Source organism: Canis lupus, chromosome 3 (genome assembly GCF_003254725.2).
Source record: "Canis lupus dingo isolate Sandy chromosome 3, ASM325472v2, whole genome shotgun sequence".
Lineage (NCBI taxonomy): Eukaryota > Metazoa > Chordata > Mammalia > Carnivora > Canidae > Canis > Canis lupus.
The window spans coordinates 76744688-76763307 of record NC_064245.1 but is presented as its reverse complement, the minus strand read 5'-3'; the positions used below and the strand labels follow the sequence as shown (position 1 = coordinate 76763307).

Genomic DNA, 18620 nt, shown 5'->3' with positions numbered 1-18620 from the left:
TCGGTTTTCTATATAAAGTACCATGTCATCTGCAAATAGTGAAAGTTTTACTTCTTCCATGGTTATTTGGATACTTTTTTTTTTCCTTTTGTTGTCTGATTGCTGAGGCTAGGACTTCCATTACTGTTAAATAACAGTGTTGCAAATGGATATCCTTGTCTTGTTCCTGACCTTACAGGAAAAACTCAACTTTTTCCCCATTGAGGATGATATTAACTATGGGTTTCTCCTTTATGGCCTTTATTATTTAACTTTCTGTTTCAAGGCCAAATATTTCTATAGGAAAGAAAGTTTAATTAAACAGATGTTTCTCTGAGGCTTTGGTATGTGTAAATCACAGTGTTTTATTGATTTGTGAGAACTCTCAGGATCAAGTTTGAGGAAGAACACACCCATGAGGGTGTATAAGTACTATTATTAGTATAACTATTTAAAATATCAAAATCATTTATTGCCATTAGTTACATTAGTTCAATATACCCACCACATAGAAATGCATAAATACTTTTGTAAACACCTGCAATAAGATTTTAGATATGTGGCCAGCTGTCAGTTGTCTTGTGATCATTAAAGAAAAAAATCCATTAAGTAATTTGAGTTATTTATTTTAGATGTCTTGTAATACCAATTATTCATTAATTATAATTGGAACTAGTTAACAAAAATATAGTTCATCATAGTTTTAATGTGTATCTGATTATTGTATCTTCTTTATTCTTCCTATGCAAATGCACCTTCCCTTTCATCATTGTTATAAATCTGCTCAAAACCAAGAAGGAACTTATTTACAAAATACATATATGAAATAAGGTTATTATTTTGTTTCTCATTTTCTCTACACTACATAAGAGTCATTTTGCTTTACCTTGTGTATATAATTTCTGAAAGATGAGTAGAGTGACTTAGATATGGTAGGTACTCAATAAATACACACTGAAAGGCTTAGACGGCCAGAACAATATAAGATGCACTTCAGAAATAATGTATTGGTTGCTCTGGTTGATGGCTTATGAGGTAGGAATAGAGAGTTTGTATTCCTTTGTAGAGGCTATGAATTTAAATCTGCAGTTCAGGAGGGTGAATTTCTATAAACCCTTCATTGCTCTAGACTACATAGATGTAAATAGCCCAACTTCTCTGGCTTAGCAAAGTATAATAGTACTCCAAGTACTAAAACTTATCAAGAAAGTATTTCTGGAAAGCCCCATGCCTTGTTCAGTGGTTAATGATAATTATATCTGAAGACTTGTGGCAAAGAGACATTTAGATGTATGTAAATCATCTGACATTGATTTGATTTTTTCTTTAAACTTTTTAGAAGTAAAATGTAATGCAGAAAAATTCATAATCATAAGTGTATATGTTGATCAATTACTGCAAAACAAGTATGAATCAACACAACCATAAATCATCTCCAGATCTGGAAACCAAGCATTACCAACATCCTATAAGCTGCTTTTTGTTCTTTTCGCAACCACTAACTTCTCCTCCAAAGAGAGAAGTTATTTTGATTTTATTTTTTATTTTATTTTTTTTTAATTTTTATTTATTTATGGTAGTCACAGAGAGAGACAGAGAGAGCCAGAGACACAGGCAGAGGGAGAAGCAGGCTCCATGCACCAGGAGCCCGACATGGGATTTGATCCCGGGTCTCCAGGATCGCACCGTGGGCCAAAGGCAGGCACCAAACCGCTGCACCACCCTGGGATCCCCTGTTATTTTGATTTTATAATGCCTATATTAGTTTTTGGTCTTTAATATCTGGCTTCTATTTCTCAATATTATATTTGTGGCATTCATTATCCCTTTGTGTTATAATAGTTTTCATTCATTTTCATGTTGCATATTATTCTATTGTGTAAATGTACCAGAAGTTGTTTTTCATTAGGCTATTGTTGGACATTTGGGTTGTTTCTCAGTTTTTGGACATTACCAGTACTTCTATAAACATTCTTACACATATATTTTCATGACTATATCTGGATATATTATTGGGTATATACTAAGAGTGGTTATTCTGGGACACATGCTATGTATAGGGTCAACTTTAGTATCTATTACTCAGAGATGCTCCAAAACAATAGTGTTAATTGACACTACTAAAGGAATTGTATGAAAATTCTAATTGCTGCATTTCCTTGATATGGAGTATGATCAGTCTTTTAAAATTTTAAGAATTCTGTTGTCTGTGAATTAGTGTGTTATTATATAAGTGCTAATCTTTTTACTGAAATAATCTACACATTTCTTCCTTTCCTCAGGCCTAATCTGTTCATATAGATTAATCCATTCTTATAGTTTTAAGATTAGAGACCATTTCTTAGTTATTTTTAAGAATATGCTAAAATATTGTCTAAGGAAAATTGGACATTAATTAAAGTGTGGAACCAGGAGCCAGAATTGATATATCTAAAATACTCCTCACTTAAAAAGAAAAATGAGAATTCCTAAAGTATCCTGTGTTTAATATCAGAATCTGAGTAGTAACTGCCCAGGAAGGAAAGATCAAAACCAGGGAATGGTTGTTGAAAGAACTAGGAGTCCTAGTAATTCAGGCAAATCAGAATTAAAAATCACAGGATACAACCAGGGAAAGGAGTGGTTGTCAGGAAAAACACAGGTAAGTAAGCAAAGATTTATTTGAGAAAAAACAAGCAAAAAAACAAAGAACTTAGTAGAGAACGCTAAGAAACTTAAAAACTACACCCCAAAACAGAATTTTGGTATCTGAAGGTCAGGGTAACAATAAAAATGACGTTTAAAAATCTTTCCCCTGAACTATCACTAGACTTGATTCATCTTTAAGCGTGAAAGTGCAAATTTTGACAAGTACATTCATCTTATTGGAGTTCAGGGTAGCTAGAAAAGGAGTCTGGCAGTAGATGTTCTCAGCCACTAATCACAGTACAGGAAAGAGTAGCCATGTTGTGAGTACACACTATTTTAGATATAAGCAATGATTTAATAATCAAGGGCAGAAATTCATTTTTTTTTGGAAATTTATAGAATCCTAATTTTCTAAATGGCCTCATTATTATTCTTTTTTTTACTAAATAAGACAGTTAGAAGGTTTTACTTTGCTGAAAGCCAACCCCTTAGCAAAGTTCCATTTTAACTATATTGAGTTGCCCTTGAAAATTTTCTAATAACATAGAAATGGTGTCTCATTTCCGGGAATTATAGCAGTGAATGATTTTTAATAGGCAATAACAAAGTAAACAGTAGCAGGTAAGAAAAGTCTTTGTTCTACATTCACTAACATGTCCACTGGGGTAAATTTGAAATTCTTTTATAGCAAGATTTCTGCCTCAGAAAATAGAACGAAACTGAATGTTTATGTTTCAAAAGGTTTCTACAGCATCTCCCAAGTCAGTTCTTAAAAGCCCCCTTTAAAAACTCAAGGATAATTTTAAAGTTTGGAAGGCTTAAATCTATATTTTTATTTTAATCTTTTGAATATTACCTCTGCATAAAGAATGTGATAACACCAAAGTATTTTCATTGTCTAAAAATAGAAATAAAACCTAATGTCTACACAAAACTATATTATTTGTGGTACTTAGTCACATTTGTGTACCAGTTTATTATATTAAAATGACAACCATATAGATTAAAAATATCTTTCCTTAAAGTCATGCTAGCATCTCATAGTTGCATTATATATAAATATGTATCATGTCTTTATATCTTTTATGTCCTTTATTTAGAATATAAATTATGTGGGAACTTTGCAATTATTTACCCCTGTATTTTTTTAAGTAATAAAATCATACATACACACAAATATATATGTATACCTTTCAAAAAGTATACATAGATATGTATACTTTACAGAAATATACATGCGCTTTTGAAAATGATAAAAATCCTTGTCTAATTTAGCTGTTAAAAATAAACATTTTGTATTTTCCCTGTGTAAGGATATGTTTAATTTAGGCTGCAACTGATAGAAGCCCAAGATAGATGTTTACCTCTCTTCCATGTAAAAATCCAGATAAATGGTCCAGAGCTTGTGTGTGGGTCTGCAGTGTCAGGGACTCACATTCTTTGTCATTTCGCCTTTGTGTGCAGCCTCCATTCATAAGTGCCTCAAAAAATTTTTTTTCAGTTACTGAAACTCAACTGATGTTGACAAGAAGACTAACCAGAAAGAAAGGCTGACTCTTGCTAAGATACTTCCTAGAGTTTAGATTTATAGTTTCCATTGACATCCTTCTTGTCACAATTTAAACTTGCAATTGATTAGGTCCCCAAAAAGATACTGGAAAATACTGTTCTTATTCTGAGTGGTCATATATAGATAAGTATGTTATTACTATGAATGAAGAGATTATGGTGACTAAGGAACATTTTGCTAAGAACCTACTACCAATAGTGGTGATGTTGGAAAGTGTATTTATTTATATATACATATATATATATATATATATACACATATATATATACACACATATATATATTTAGTAAATATGTTTTTACTAATTTTATAGTATTATAATAAATATAAAATAAATTTATAGTGTATATATAGTTACTATATATAATATGATATTATACAGGCAGTATGTGAAAAAATATATAAATAGTATATATCAACCAAAGTAAAAATATACACTCTTCTATTGTTGAAGTTACTGAATTGGAAGGAGGATGCCTCAACTGATATGATTAGAAATGTGTTTCTATGCATGTATTTGGGACAAAAATAAGAGTAGAAAATTTAAAAAAATTTAAAACTAATAATAAAAAAAAACAAACTCATGACATTTAAGTGACATGGAGTCTAATATTCTTTCAATGTTGCTTTCAGTGTTGACATCAGCTTTAGATGAAGATCTAACTTTTAAGAGTCATTCAAATATTATGGGAAAAAGACAAAGCTCTATAAAATCTTCAAAACAAGATACTTTATTTTTTTTATTTTTAAAGATTTATTTATTTGAGTTAGAGAGAGGGTACATGTGCAAGTGGGGGGAAAGGCAGAAAGAGAGGGAGAGAGAGAAGCCTCAAGTAGATTCCCCACTAAACACAGAGCCTGATGCAGGGCTCTATGCTAATGATGTAGGAACAAGTTAGGGGCAGATAGAGCTAGGCAGGGAAAGATAAGGGAAAGGCCTGGAGTTAGGCTTCCAGGATCTGGGCACCCATAAACCCCAAGGACACTGAAAGGCCCCAGAGTCAGGTTCCTACGCATCCCAAGAAAACAGAGATAAGATAGTAAAAACAGAAACAAATAAACCTGGCTCTCTAGCTCCACAATGTTAGGGAGTATCACCCTTTAATGGCCACTAGGTAATCACAGAAATCCCAGATGTAGAGAAATATTATGGAGGAGATATTAACCAGAGAGAAGGGAACACCTTGTTTGGGCTCATGATATTTACAAAACAAAACAAAAAAAAAAAAAGTCTTGTTTATTATTATGATAATTATAAGTCCACAATGTTTGTTCTAAATATCCACCCTGATATTGATAAGAAATTTACCAATTTCCCTGGTCAGTTTCCTATAAAAGGCAGACATTAAAGGCCCTCACTTGCAACCCTGTTGGGACCCTTCCCACTTTTGAGAGCTTTCTCTGTATCTCTGCTTAATAAATTTCTATCGCTTTGCTCACTCTCTGTCATCTGCGAGATTCATTCTTCGACTCTGTGAGACAACAACCAAGCTCTCCCATATCACTAGGACCCTGAGATCATGACCTGAGCTGAAATCTAGAGCCAGAGGTTCAACCAACTAAGGCATCCAAGAGCCTTTAAACAAAATACTTTAATAAGAAGAAGGAAGGAAAAGACAAAGTTGGTTTCAAATAAAATTTGCAATCAAGCCAAACATAATTTTTCACAGATTTTTTAAAAATATTTTATTTATTTATTCATGAGAGACACACAGAGAGAGGCAGAGAAAAAGGTAGAGGGAGAAACAGGCTTCTTGCAGGGAGCCAGATGCGGGACTGGATCTCAGGACTCTGGGATCATGACCTGAGCCGAAGACAGATGCTCAACCACTGAGCCACCCAGGTACCCTAATTTTTCACAAAATTTGATCCAGAATTTACACTTAGATAAATCTAAGCACAAAGATAAGAGTTACCTGGATGTTCATTATAGCACTGTTTATAGTAGCAAAATGTACAGCAACTTAAATGATCATTTAAGGCAGCAAATTGAAGAAATTATAGCATTTGGAGAATGAAATATTACCCACTGAAATGAACCTGTTAATGTAGATGTGTTGGTATAGGAATATGTTTAGACTGTAATACTATTAGAGCAAAAAAAAGGACAAAACACTATGTGCAAGGTGATCCAAATTTTGCAATACATGTGTGCAATATAACATGCGTGAACATGCATTGACATCTCTAGAAGGAAATATACCAAATGTTAGAAGGAATTGTATCTGTAGTGGAACTTTGATAATGAGATTTTCTATTTTTTCATATTCTGAGACTGATACTCTGCCTCCTGTGCCAAAAAGGCACTTGGGTTTTCTGTTTTTTTGTTTTGTTTTGTTTTTTGCTTTTTTTTTAACGTAACATAAAATATCTAAAAATTAGTACAAAAAGCACAAAATATGAAGGGATACAGTAGGATAATTTTAATGAAGTACAAAATATTAAAGATACATAATTTAGTGAAAGGCAGATTATATACTAATATGCATGTATGAGCCCTCTTCAGTAAAAGTAATGTGATACGCATTATGATACAAACTGTAGCATGTACAACAAAAGTTATGTGTGGCTAATTTTAGGATTAGGGCCTTGGAATGCTTTTTCTAATAAAATAAATGCTGTATATTTCAGAATTTAGTCATAATATTAAACATTACTTTATGATTGTCAAGTGCTATGGCTTCCAAGAGTTTTTGCTTAGAGTCACAAAATAGGCCCATTGCATGTTCTTTCTTGTTCTTACCATTTGCCCTCATATTAACCCATGTGAGCCTAAAGGAAGCTGTTTATGCCCACAGAATTATCAAATTGCTAACAAGAAAATTCTAGGTAACTCTCATCCGGTAGTCCTGAATATCTTAATGGAGGTAATGTCTAAAAACACTTGCATAAACAAAAATTGAATAGAATTACATCATTTATTGTGAATCAACTGAATCTAGAAAATATGTCTGGTGGCAGTTCAGCAGTCGAGGAAGTGGGCAGGCACATCAGCCCTCCCCCTCCCCCCAAGAGAAGCAGTACTGTCTTTCATTTAAATTTTTAAGCAGAAGGTCAAAACCTTCTCTTGGCAAGATTACAGTTTAGCCAGGAGCTTACACATAATGCTAGCAGCCAATAGAACATAGTTTCTGTCTGTTGAGTGTGTTACCTCTAAAGTAATTTACATTTGGGAATTTTGAGTCTATACTGTGTTACAGTTTTTACAAGAGCTAGTTGTAGAAACCTAAGCAAAATATGAAGGTGACTATAGAAGGAAATTTTTTGGTTCACCTGACCAAAATAGAAGTGCCTAGGTAGAATTTGTTCCAGGGGCCCTTGGATTCAAGGTCTAGAATGATCTATCTTGGTTTCTCACTCTCTCTCTCCCCTTCTCCCTCTCACCCCTTTCAGTTTCTGTCATTCATTGCCTGAATGGGTAAATGTGAAGGTAGAGTTCTGCTATAAGGAGAAAAGCAGAAAATTCTTAATATACCACAGATCTTTTATACTCAGAGCCAGAGGTAGATTTACCATGAAGCTAAAGAAGCTTAAGTATAGGGCTTCTCACTTTTTGGATGCCTTCCAAACACCTTGGAGGGACCCTTGCAATGTGTTTACCTGGCCATACTTTTGTGTAAAATAGGCATATTCAAGATTTTTGTATTGCAATTGATTAAAGCAACACTCCAAATTAACCTTTCCCCCCCTCATTTACCATTGTGCTAATTGCATTAGAAGTGCTGAGGGCATTTTGGGGATCTAGTTAACAGGAAGTTGAGTTGAGAATTCAATTCATGTCTGTATCTTGGATAGGTTTATGAGGTGTATAGTTGCCTCTCTGTCAACATTTACATCTCATCTCAGTGTCTGAGGTAGATATGACTTCCAGGAATACTCCTGACCCATACTGCTGGTACCCCCTCGTTGTTACAGGACAGGTCATGTGTCACAATAAAAACATATCCCTTGATGACCAGCACCAGATAAATGTAGGTATGGAATAGAATGAAATGTGTATAGTATAGAGCCAGAAGGCACTCTGACAAGGATTTTTATAATTAGAAAGTAAAATAAATTTTGATAGGATTTCCCCAAAATAGTCCTAAAATTTGCTGTGGCTTCTCCAACAATGAGTTAAAAAGATTTAAGAAATGAACTAGCAAGAAAGAAATATAAATAAAGCAAGACCTGGTATTCTAGAAGGTTGCCAGGCTGACAGTAGACTTTAGGTTTCTTAATTTCAAATATAATGTAAATACAGAGAGCAAGAGGGAGAACTGATAGAGGAAGGAAGGGAAGGAAGATGGGGGAGAGAGGGAGGGAGAGTCAAGAAATATGGATACTACCCTTCAACTTAGAGATATAGTAATAGGATTGGCTTGCTGGAAAAGCATAAACGAGGAGAAAAATAGCATAAATACCTAAAAGTGTCTTGGATGAAATAATTTTTGAGCTAGGATTTGGATTTATATAGTAAAAATTAAATGTAGAATCCAGGTATGTAGAGAGCCAAAAATATTAAAAAGATTTCAGAGTACATCAAATTAATTCATCCCTTGATGGTACTTCTCCCAGGACACTCTTAAAGTATTTATGCTATTTTTTTTTCTTTGTGAAAGAAGCTGTTTTTTTTTTTTTTTCTTTGTGAAAGAAGCTCTGCAGTTTTACTATAAGTGGATGATTTCTAGGGTATGAATTTTCTTAACTGTTTCCTCATCCTAGGTTTATGGTTTTCTAAGTCACATGGTCTGTATCTAGAAAGGTTCTTAGAGTCTATCTTGTGTCTGGTTGCATAGTTGCCTGTGAATTAGCAGGAGAGGGTCTCGACAGAAGGGTTGGGGTGGAAACTACAGATGAGATATCTATTTAAGGGAACTTATGTTTTCTTATTCTCAATTTAAAGAAGATCTAGATTAACTGAGAATAATGCATTTTTTATTGAATGCTTAATTTATACCATGCTGTGTTCATAAATAGGTCAATGCTGATTATAGTTTTATGATTTTTTGATACCTATGTATGAGTAGGTCAGAATTTCTCAGAACATCGTTGTTAAATCAATGGCATCCCAAATTTTCCATATCTAAATTACTAGGATCCAGTCCAAGAGTACAGATTGAGACTTGCTGGCACTGGAATTAAAAAATTCACATGTTTTGTTTTTACACTAATAGTTGCAAATTCATTAGAATCAGGTCATAATGCTAGACATAAATAATCACTATCAATCTGAATGAAGTCATGCTATTATAATCTTAAATGTAAGGATAGGGATCCCTGGGTGGCGCAGCGGCTTGGCGCCTGCCTTTGGCCCAGGGTGCGATCCGGGAGACCTGGGATCAAATCCCACATCAGGCTCCTGGTGCATGGAGCCTGCTTCTCCCTCTGTCTATGTCTCTGCCTCTCTCTCTCTGTGTGACTATCATAAATAAATAAAAATTAAAAAAATAAAAAATAAAAAATAAAATAAAATGTAAGGATAAAGAAACAGAATTTCAAATTGAAGTTCAGTTTTCATACATGAAGGCATCAATTATATAAATCAAAATATTTATAAAATATTTTTGGGAAAAAAATCAGTGTGTTAAAAATAAAAGGGAAGCAACCACAGTAACATCAAAGATGAGTGTGTGGTCCTAATAAGATAACATACTTGTATGAAATTAAATTTGGACCAATTTATCAAGAAGACTTCTGAAACTATCCATGTAGTTCAAATGAGAAAATGTTGCCCAAATTGCCCTGATAAAATGTAACAAAAATGAAGGTATTATACCTTGAAAAGCAAAAGAAAAGTGAAACTTATAGAGGAAAGAAAAACATTTTAATAATTTCCAAAATCTGACACTAAACCCTGACAATAGATGCATTTTTTGAATTCAGATGCTCAAATATGATTATCTTTAGTGGAATACATATTAAAATCCTTAGGCTTCCAGGAAAATTTAGTAAGTCTTTACTTGTATTTATTTATTGTCTTAAAAAAGATATAACAAAATTTATCTTCCTCGCCACCTTAAAACATATAGTTTAGTAGCGTTAATATAGTCACATTGTTGTGAAACCCAATTCTAGAAATTTTCTATTTCGCACCACTGAAACACTACACCTATTAAATAACATTCCTTCCTCACCCCCTACTCCAGTCCCCAGTGACCACCAGTCTTTCTGTTTCTGTGAATTTGATTAATTTAGATACTACATATAAGTGAAATCCTATGGTGTTTGTCTTTCTGAGTCTGATTTATTACACTTAGCACAAAATGTGGTATACACATATGATAGAATATCATTCAGCCTGAAAAAGGTAGGAAATCCTGTCTCATGCTACAATAATAGTATGACTTTCCTTTTTTAAAAAAGATTTATTTATTTATTTTAGAAAGAAAGACAGACAGAGAGAGAGAGAGAGAGAGAGAGAGAATGCATAGGGGGAGGGGCAGAGGGAGATGGAGAAAGAATTTGAAGTAGATTCCACTCTCGACTCTGGTATCACGACCTGAATCAAAACCAAGAGTCAGGGGCTCAACCAACTACACGGCCAGGTGCCTCAAGACTTTACTTTTATATTAAATTATAAAGGTCTTTGACTTTATACTTGTAAATTTGATATTTTGTACTGGTTTAAGTAGATATCTAAATGACCTTATCTTAAGAGAGAAAAACATATGACAACCTTATCCAAAATCTAATACCACTAATATCCTCTTTTAGTTACCCTGACAGTTTATCATAAACTGCCATATATAGACCAAAGTATAGATAGATGATAGATACATAGATAGGCAAATAAGTAGGTAGATAGTAATGATGATAGATGATAGATAGATGATAGATAGATAGATAGATAGATAGATAGACAGAAATCATCAGATCACCAAATTGAACACTTTATAAAAGATTAACATAATATTTTGCAGTGCTTCTCAGGTACTTCAGAAATTAGTGCAGTGCTCTTGATTCATTAAATATAAATGTGATGGACTGAATATCATCCCAACACCCTAATTCCATTACATTTGTTTGTATAAGACAGGAAGACATTGAACCTACAATTTAACAGAGTACTGCCATTGATGATATATGCTTTAGTTTAAGTGCAACTTATGCATTTGAGCTCACCCCACTTGGTGTAAGTCATTTTAGCAAATGAACCTTAGGATATGCTGCTTCAAAACCACTGTGCTTACTTGATAGTCCCTAAATTCTCTGTTGGAGATATTATGTTCTACAATGGATTCTACTTAATTGTCACATCACAGTAGAAACTGAAATATGCCAATTAGACAATGATTGTCTCATTTAATTACATAATTACTCATATGAACTATCAGATACATTTAAATTAGAAAGGATTTTTGAAATGCAAAACATTGACCAAATTGTATATGTACATAATTAAGACAAATTAGAAATGCAGATGCTGGGCATGCTACAAAGCATTATCATGAAGATATATTCCTATTTTTTTGTTGTGGTTGTTCAGCAGTTTAATGAGTATTATAATCCATCTGGTCAACATAAACTCAAAATATACCTAATAACCAAAGTCAAAAACTGAATTTTAAGTCTATATTAATACTATATGTTATTATTTCAGAAATCCAACAAAGCCAAAAACTGAATAGAGTTTCTGTTTTTTTCATACATAAATGTTCTTAATTGAGGCACTGATTTAGAATGAATTAATTCCTTATACCAAAAACAAAATAATGTTTTAAATTTCAAAAGAGTTTTTATACTTAGAGTGTAAGTCAACAGGATGATCCTCTGATAAAGAAATCTGTGTATTAAGATGATTCTTATAATACAGATAATATAGACAAATATACAATGTAGACAATGTATTTCATGCAAAAATCTATTTGCTAATATTAATCTTTATAACCTGGATAACATGAAGGCATTCATGAAGGATATGATATTGACAGTTTTCCCTAATTGTTAGTAAGGTCTTGATAATGACTTTCCAAAAATTTGCCTTTATTTTACTCCACAACTTAAATTTTTATTTGTGGCAATTTGGATTTCAGAGTTTGTGTATTATACAATGTGAAAAGACAATATCTTGTATTTTTCAAAAAATAATTTCTAAGCAAATTGTATTTTATATTTATCTAGAAAGATAGTATGTATTAGTTATATTTTGTGCAATGCACCCAAATTATCTTATTAAAACAGCCTAACCAAGTAACATTATAATATATTATTTTTAAATTTTTAAATTTAGAAAATAGCCAGAATATTTAAACAAATGGCCATTTGTCAATTCATCTGACCTTATAGAACAAGGTCATTTACTAGCATTTTCCTTTGTATAACACACATATTGCTTACACTCATTTTTTATCAGTTAGAATTTGCTTATAATTTAAAATATTGAACACATGATTATGATTATTGTGTGAAAATCTATATAATCAGTCATATTTCCTTAAATAGTTGATTTACTGATCTTGTTTTTATTTCATAAAACACTTCAATAAGTAACATATCAGGTTATTTCTTCAGAATAAATTTTAAAATATGGAATTACTAACCAAATGGTATCAAAACTTCAAGAATTTTGTTGCAAATTTTATTCTAGTAATTTTTTATTAATTTATCATTATAATTTATAATTATTATAAACATAAATTATAAAGATAATTTATTTTTAGAAATTTATTTTTAGAATTTTTTAATTAATTTTCTAACCTTTTTTCGGTTTTCTAACCTCTGATAGTCACTATCACAGACAAAATTACTAAAATGGCCCAGAACAATCCTGCTCCCTGGCATGTACCTTTGCATAACCCCAGCACTTGAGTGCTCAGGGAACCTAACTATGATGTCATAGTGGTTCTTTAGATTAGTTTATGTTATGTGGTAAATGGTGATGGAATAGTCATTGCTTTGATTACATGATGCTAAAGAAGATTGTTGGAACTGAATGGTGAGAGAAGTCAGAAAGACAGGATCCCACTGGCACAGAAAAAAAAAACAAAAAGCTGTGCCGTGAACTGCCTATGAGAGCTACATGCTGAAGAACTGGGGGCAATCTTTATTTTTTTTTATTTTCTTTAAATTTTTTTTTTTTTTATTCATGAGAGAGGCAGAGACATAGGCAGAGGGAGAAGCAGACTCCCTGCAAGGGGCCCGATGTGGAACTCAATCCCGGACCCCAGGATCATGCTTGAGCCAAAGGCAGACTTTCAACCACTGAGCCACCTGGGCATCCCTAGAGCAACCTTTAGAAGGTGAAAGCGGTCCCCAACCAACAGCTAGCATGAAAATAGGGACCTCACTCTCACACCTATAGGAAACTAAATACTTCCAGCCCCTTATGTGCTTAGATGAGGACCCTGGGCTCCTTAATTTCAGCTTTTTGAGATCCTAGAAAGAACCCAGCTACTTTGTGCTTGGATATTCAGTATCATCTAATTCCTTGCGCACAATGATGTTCATACAAGTCAATGTTAATTACAGAAATCCACACCATAAAAATTTCAATGTTTTGACCATGATGTTCTCAATTTGTGTGCTTACGTAAATGCTTTTTCAACCTCATCAGAACCAACAGTACATTAATTCCTTCAGCTACATTTTGTCAGCAGGCTCCTGTCTTTCCTTTCTTCCTTATTCAACTGAAACTCAAAGTTTAAACGTATAATAACACCGACAAAGCTCCTTTCATTTTCTATTGTTGTATAAGTGACCACAAACTTAGAGGCTTAAAGACAAAACACCTTAACACCTTTATTATCTTATGGTGTCCATGGGGTGCTTGGCTCCTCTACTCAGATTGTCCTAAGGCTACAAAGTTTTCACCAGTACTGTGACCTCATCAGAAGCCTGGTCATCCTCCAAGCTCTTGTCAGAATTCATTTCCTTGGACCTATAGAACTCACAGTAGCTTGCTTCTTCAATGACATTAGTAAAGCATCTCTGACTTCAAGGAAGGCCTAAATCTTTTTTTTTTTTTTTTCAGGGATCAACAGATTAGGCAAGTAGGACTTGCCTAAATCCTGTCCAAGTTAATCTACCTTTAACTCGGAGTCAAGCTGATTAGAGCCTTAGTTATAGCTGTAAAATCTCTTAATCTTTGCCACATAATGCAACCTAATCACAGCCACACCAGGGGTGGGAATCTTGGGGTCCATCTTGGATTCTTGCTCACCACAAAATTGATAGCTATTATATATATTTGTCTGACACTCTGTCCTTTCTATTTTATTTCCCTAGCAAAAGAATAATTCTGAGTGAGCCCAAACATTTGCCTTCTTAACTTAATGCATTGTTCTAGGGCATCTAAACATAGCTGCATCACATTACACATCTTCAACAAAGATATATCTTTGTATATGATGTCATATATACAATACCTTTACATAGATCTTCCTAAGCATCTCAGTGACACTTTATATTCAACATGCACATATCCAATTCATCTTCACTCCCGTAACAGGTGATCCAACTCCTGTGCTCCTTCACATAATAAAGGGCATTGTGAGGTACCCAGGTCCTCAAGCTAGAAATCTGTTACTTAATCCTGAAATCTGAAAAGGTAGAATGTATGCCCTTTGAGCCTATGACTATAGAAAAAGAGATTGGAAAAGAGTCATTGAAGTGTATGTATGATCACTACTGTCTATATTTAGTAAGGTTTAAGAAGAAAGAGATGAGCTTATGAAAGGCTTAAGTGGTTTAAAAGACAAATGGAAGAAAAAAAATATAGCATTTAAAGATAGAAGTTTGCAGATTTAAAAATGTTCCACTTCTAAATTCCAAATAACAGGAAATAGTACTGAAATGCTTGTAAGAATAAAGTCCCATTAAAACTCATGTCACCAACAAAAATCAAATTAAGCTTGTGGCTTTTCCACCCAAGTAGTACTATTAAAAAATGGAGAGGAGAACATTGAGACTAAAAAAAAAATAAGTTAATAGTATTAAGAATTATATACAGCTAATGAGTTTGGTGTAATAAATTCAATGTTACTGACTGGAGGCCAGCGGATCAGAAACACTCATATGTAGATCACCTGACTTTAAAAGATGGAGTATGACTTTCTACTTTTTGAGTATGGGATGCCTTTCTTCATTTACTTCCAAAGTATACAGTATGAAGCCTGAGGGGAGGAAGAATAACTTTATAGTCCAAGAACCTGACAAATACTATTTTAGCAATGTAATCAAGGTCAACATCAATAATGGTAAGTTATGTTGATTGCAGGTACCCTTGATATATTCTGATGGAAAAGGCATCTAACATCTGTCGTCTTTCTTCCTAAGACTTATAACCCCAATCAAATCATGAGAAAATTTCAGCCTAATGCCTATGGATGAGCATATGACAAAGTACCTGAGTGGAACTCAAAATGTCAAGGTGATCGAAAGCAAAGAAAAGTGTGAGAACTGGCACAGCTAAGAAAAAAAATAAGGAAAGAGACAAAAAAAAATGAAATGTAGTATTCTAAATAGAATCCTGGGACAGGAAAAAATTGCTAGGTTAAAATTCAGGTAATCTGAACATAGTATGAACTTTAATTAATAGTAATATATATCAATATATATCAATATATATTAAAAGTTACCATATTAATGTAAGATATTAATTATAGAGGAAACTGAGTGGAAGGTATATAAAAACTCTTTATACTATCTTCAGAAGTTTTATTTAAGTATAAAACTGTTGTAAGAAAATAACATTAGTCTGAAGGATCAGCACAAGGAATTCTAGATGCTCATAAGCCTGTATTTGATTGCAGTGATGATTACAGAAATTCCTGTATAGCGATAAAATCTCATAGTACTAAAGACAAAAAGACAAGTACCACACCAATCCACCTCCCCCATACATCAGTATGTAAAACTGACTCAAACATCAGAATAATATTGGTGACTCCTGTCAGTCAACTCATCAGTTGTGAGGTAATAGAATTATATAAGATGTAACCATTGGGAGAAGCCAATAAAGGGTACATGAGATATTTTTGTTATTTTTATAACTCTATGTGAATTTATGGTATCTCATTTTTTTAGTTTAATTAAGGAAATTATATGAGAACACAGAACTCATGGAATAGCCCAAATACTTTGAAAAGCAAGAATAAAGTAGTAGGAGATAGACTGACAGACATCAATACTTATTTAAAACTTCAATGACTGGGGCTTCTGGGTGGCTCCATTGGTTAAGTGGTTAAGCATCTGCCTTCAGCTCAGGTCATGATTTCAGGGTCCTGGAATAAAGCCCTGCTCAGCAGGGAGATTGCATCTCCCTCTCCCCAACCCTCCCCACCCCCGCCCCCACTCAGATTCTCTTTCTCTCTCACATAAATAAATTAAACCTTTATTTTTTTTACAATAATCAAGACACTTCAATATTTATATAAGAATAAACACACACATAAATCAAAATAGGATTTTCAGAAATAGATCCATGCATATATATACATAATTTGATTTTGGATAAGTTGTGTAGGTAATTCAATGGGGAATGCATAGGTTTTTCAAGTAATGGTTAAATATGAGCATGGATATGTTTATTCAAAAAATAGAAAAATGGAGGTAAGGGGAGAGATTGAAAAAGAGACAATAGAAGAAAGACAATACATTACCATTATATTAAATAAAAACTAAGATGATTGAAATAGATGATTGGACCTAAAAGTAAAACCTGATATAATGAAATTGTTAAGCAAAAATATAGTTAAAAATGAAGCATGAGTTGTGTGGGTTTCTGTTTGGTTTTGATGGGAAATAGTAAGGACAAAACATTAAGGAACAAATTGATAAATTGAACTACATCAAAATGAAAAAAAAAATTCTGCTCTTCAAACACCTATTCAGAAAATCAAAAGATAAGCCACAGAGTGGGAGAAATATTTGTAAAAGGCATATCTGATAAACGGCTACTATCCAGAACTCTTACAACACAGTCATAAGAAGATAAACAATCCAATAATCAAATAGACATAAGATTCGAACAGACACTTCACCAGTTAAGAGACACACATGATGAAAACATAAAAAGATAAAACTTCTTTCATAAACCTCAAGTTGCTAATGACTAAATTCCCTTAGTTATTAGTAAAATGCAAATAAAAACTGCAATGTGATACCACATATACCTATTAAAATGTATGAAATCATAACTTTAACTATATACCTATTAAAATGGCTGAAATCATAACTAACAATATCAAGTGCCAATGAGCACCTGGAGAACTCATATACTATCATTGGGAATGCAAACTAGCACAATCATTCCCTGAGAAATATCACCTTTTTTTTTAATCATTTTTCATAATACTGATGTCTGTAGATTGAGATGATTCTGTAGTTATGGCAACAATGTGGGGAAAAAGTCTACCATGTCTTTCCATAATGAAGAAACTAACATTGATAACCTTATGGATTTACTTTTCTTCTTTTTAACGTTTCTTTTTCTTTTCTTTTTTTTTTTTTTTATCTTTTGTGTCTTTCATTCAGGGAAATCCAGTTCTTCCAAAGAATAAAGTCTCTTAAAAATATAAACAGGTTAAAATACTTATTATTTTTCTCCTGCTGTTTTCTTTAGAAATGCAGATTCACTGAGATACATAGGTAGATTTACTCTCATGAGGTAACTAAATAAACCACGTTGCCTGAGAAGCATGCCTAACAAATCTCTGGAACCCAAGCCTACTGAGCTAACTGAGTCAATAATTTCCCATTATTGGGCAGCCCGGGTGGCTCAGCGGTTTGGCGCCGCCTTTGGCCCAGGGCGTGATCCTGGAGACCTGGGATCGAGTCCCACATCGGGCTCCCTGCATGGAGCCTGCTTCTCCCTCTGCTTGTCTCTGCCTCTCTCTCTCTCATAAATAAATAAAATCTTTAAAAAATAAAAATAAAAAAAATAATTTCCCATTATTGTATAGGCCAGAGTGAGTTATATTTTCAGTCTCTTCTGACCGAAAGAGATCTGATATACCAATAACAAACTGACTCTCTAATGACATTTTCTAGATGTGTAAGTAAATGTTTATTAAGGTGATTCAAAATAATAGATGTAGTTTCCTGAAATTTAAGTTCTAAGCTCACTTACAATCATAAAATATGTTGCTTATTTCCTCTGAGAATATTATATATATATATATATATATACACATATATATATATAATCATATAAATATTTTACTTTTTTTCTTCTCTATGAACTATCTTCAGATGTCTAAGTTATTTTAAATTTACAAATATGTATGGGAAGAATTATGACATATCTGCAGAAGTATAGTAAAACAACTGAGGCATTGCTTTAATATTCCTTTATTCCCTTAAATTAGATTAAGTTCTTAAATGTAGCAGGTAGGTGAGAGGATTAGTGTCTTTCTTTTCACTCAAGAAGTTTAAGCTAATTTCCCACAATTTCACAATCCAACTGAGTATGAGCTATAAGAAGATTTAAAAAAAAAATAGATCAAAGTATCTAGGTCAAATA

General features: G+C 33.0%; 1 long non-coding RNA gene across 3 annotated transcripts in view; it reads right to left on the bottom strand.

The window, feature by feature from the left end:
* Window positions 1-14625, bottom strand: part of LOC112654053 (uncharacterized) — a 41300-nt gene extending 26675 nt beyond the window's left edge. For 2 of the 3 annotated variants that reach the window (XR_003132685.3, XR_003132684.3), the window contains exon 1: window positions 14524-14625. This is a non-coding gene — a long non-coding RNA (uncharacterized LOC112654053). The remainder of the gene's footprint in view (window positions 1-14523) is intronic. The other variant, XR_003132683.3, reaches the window with a different exon arrangement.
* Between the last annotated feature and the right edge of the window lie 3995 nt (window positions 14626-18620).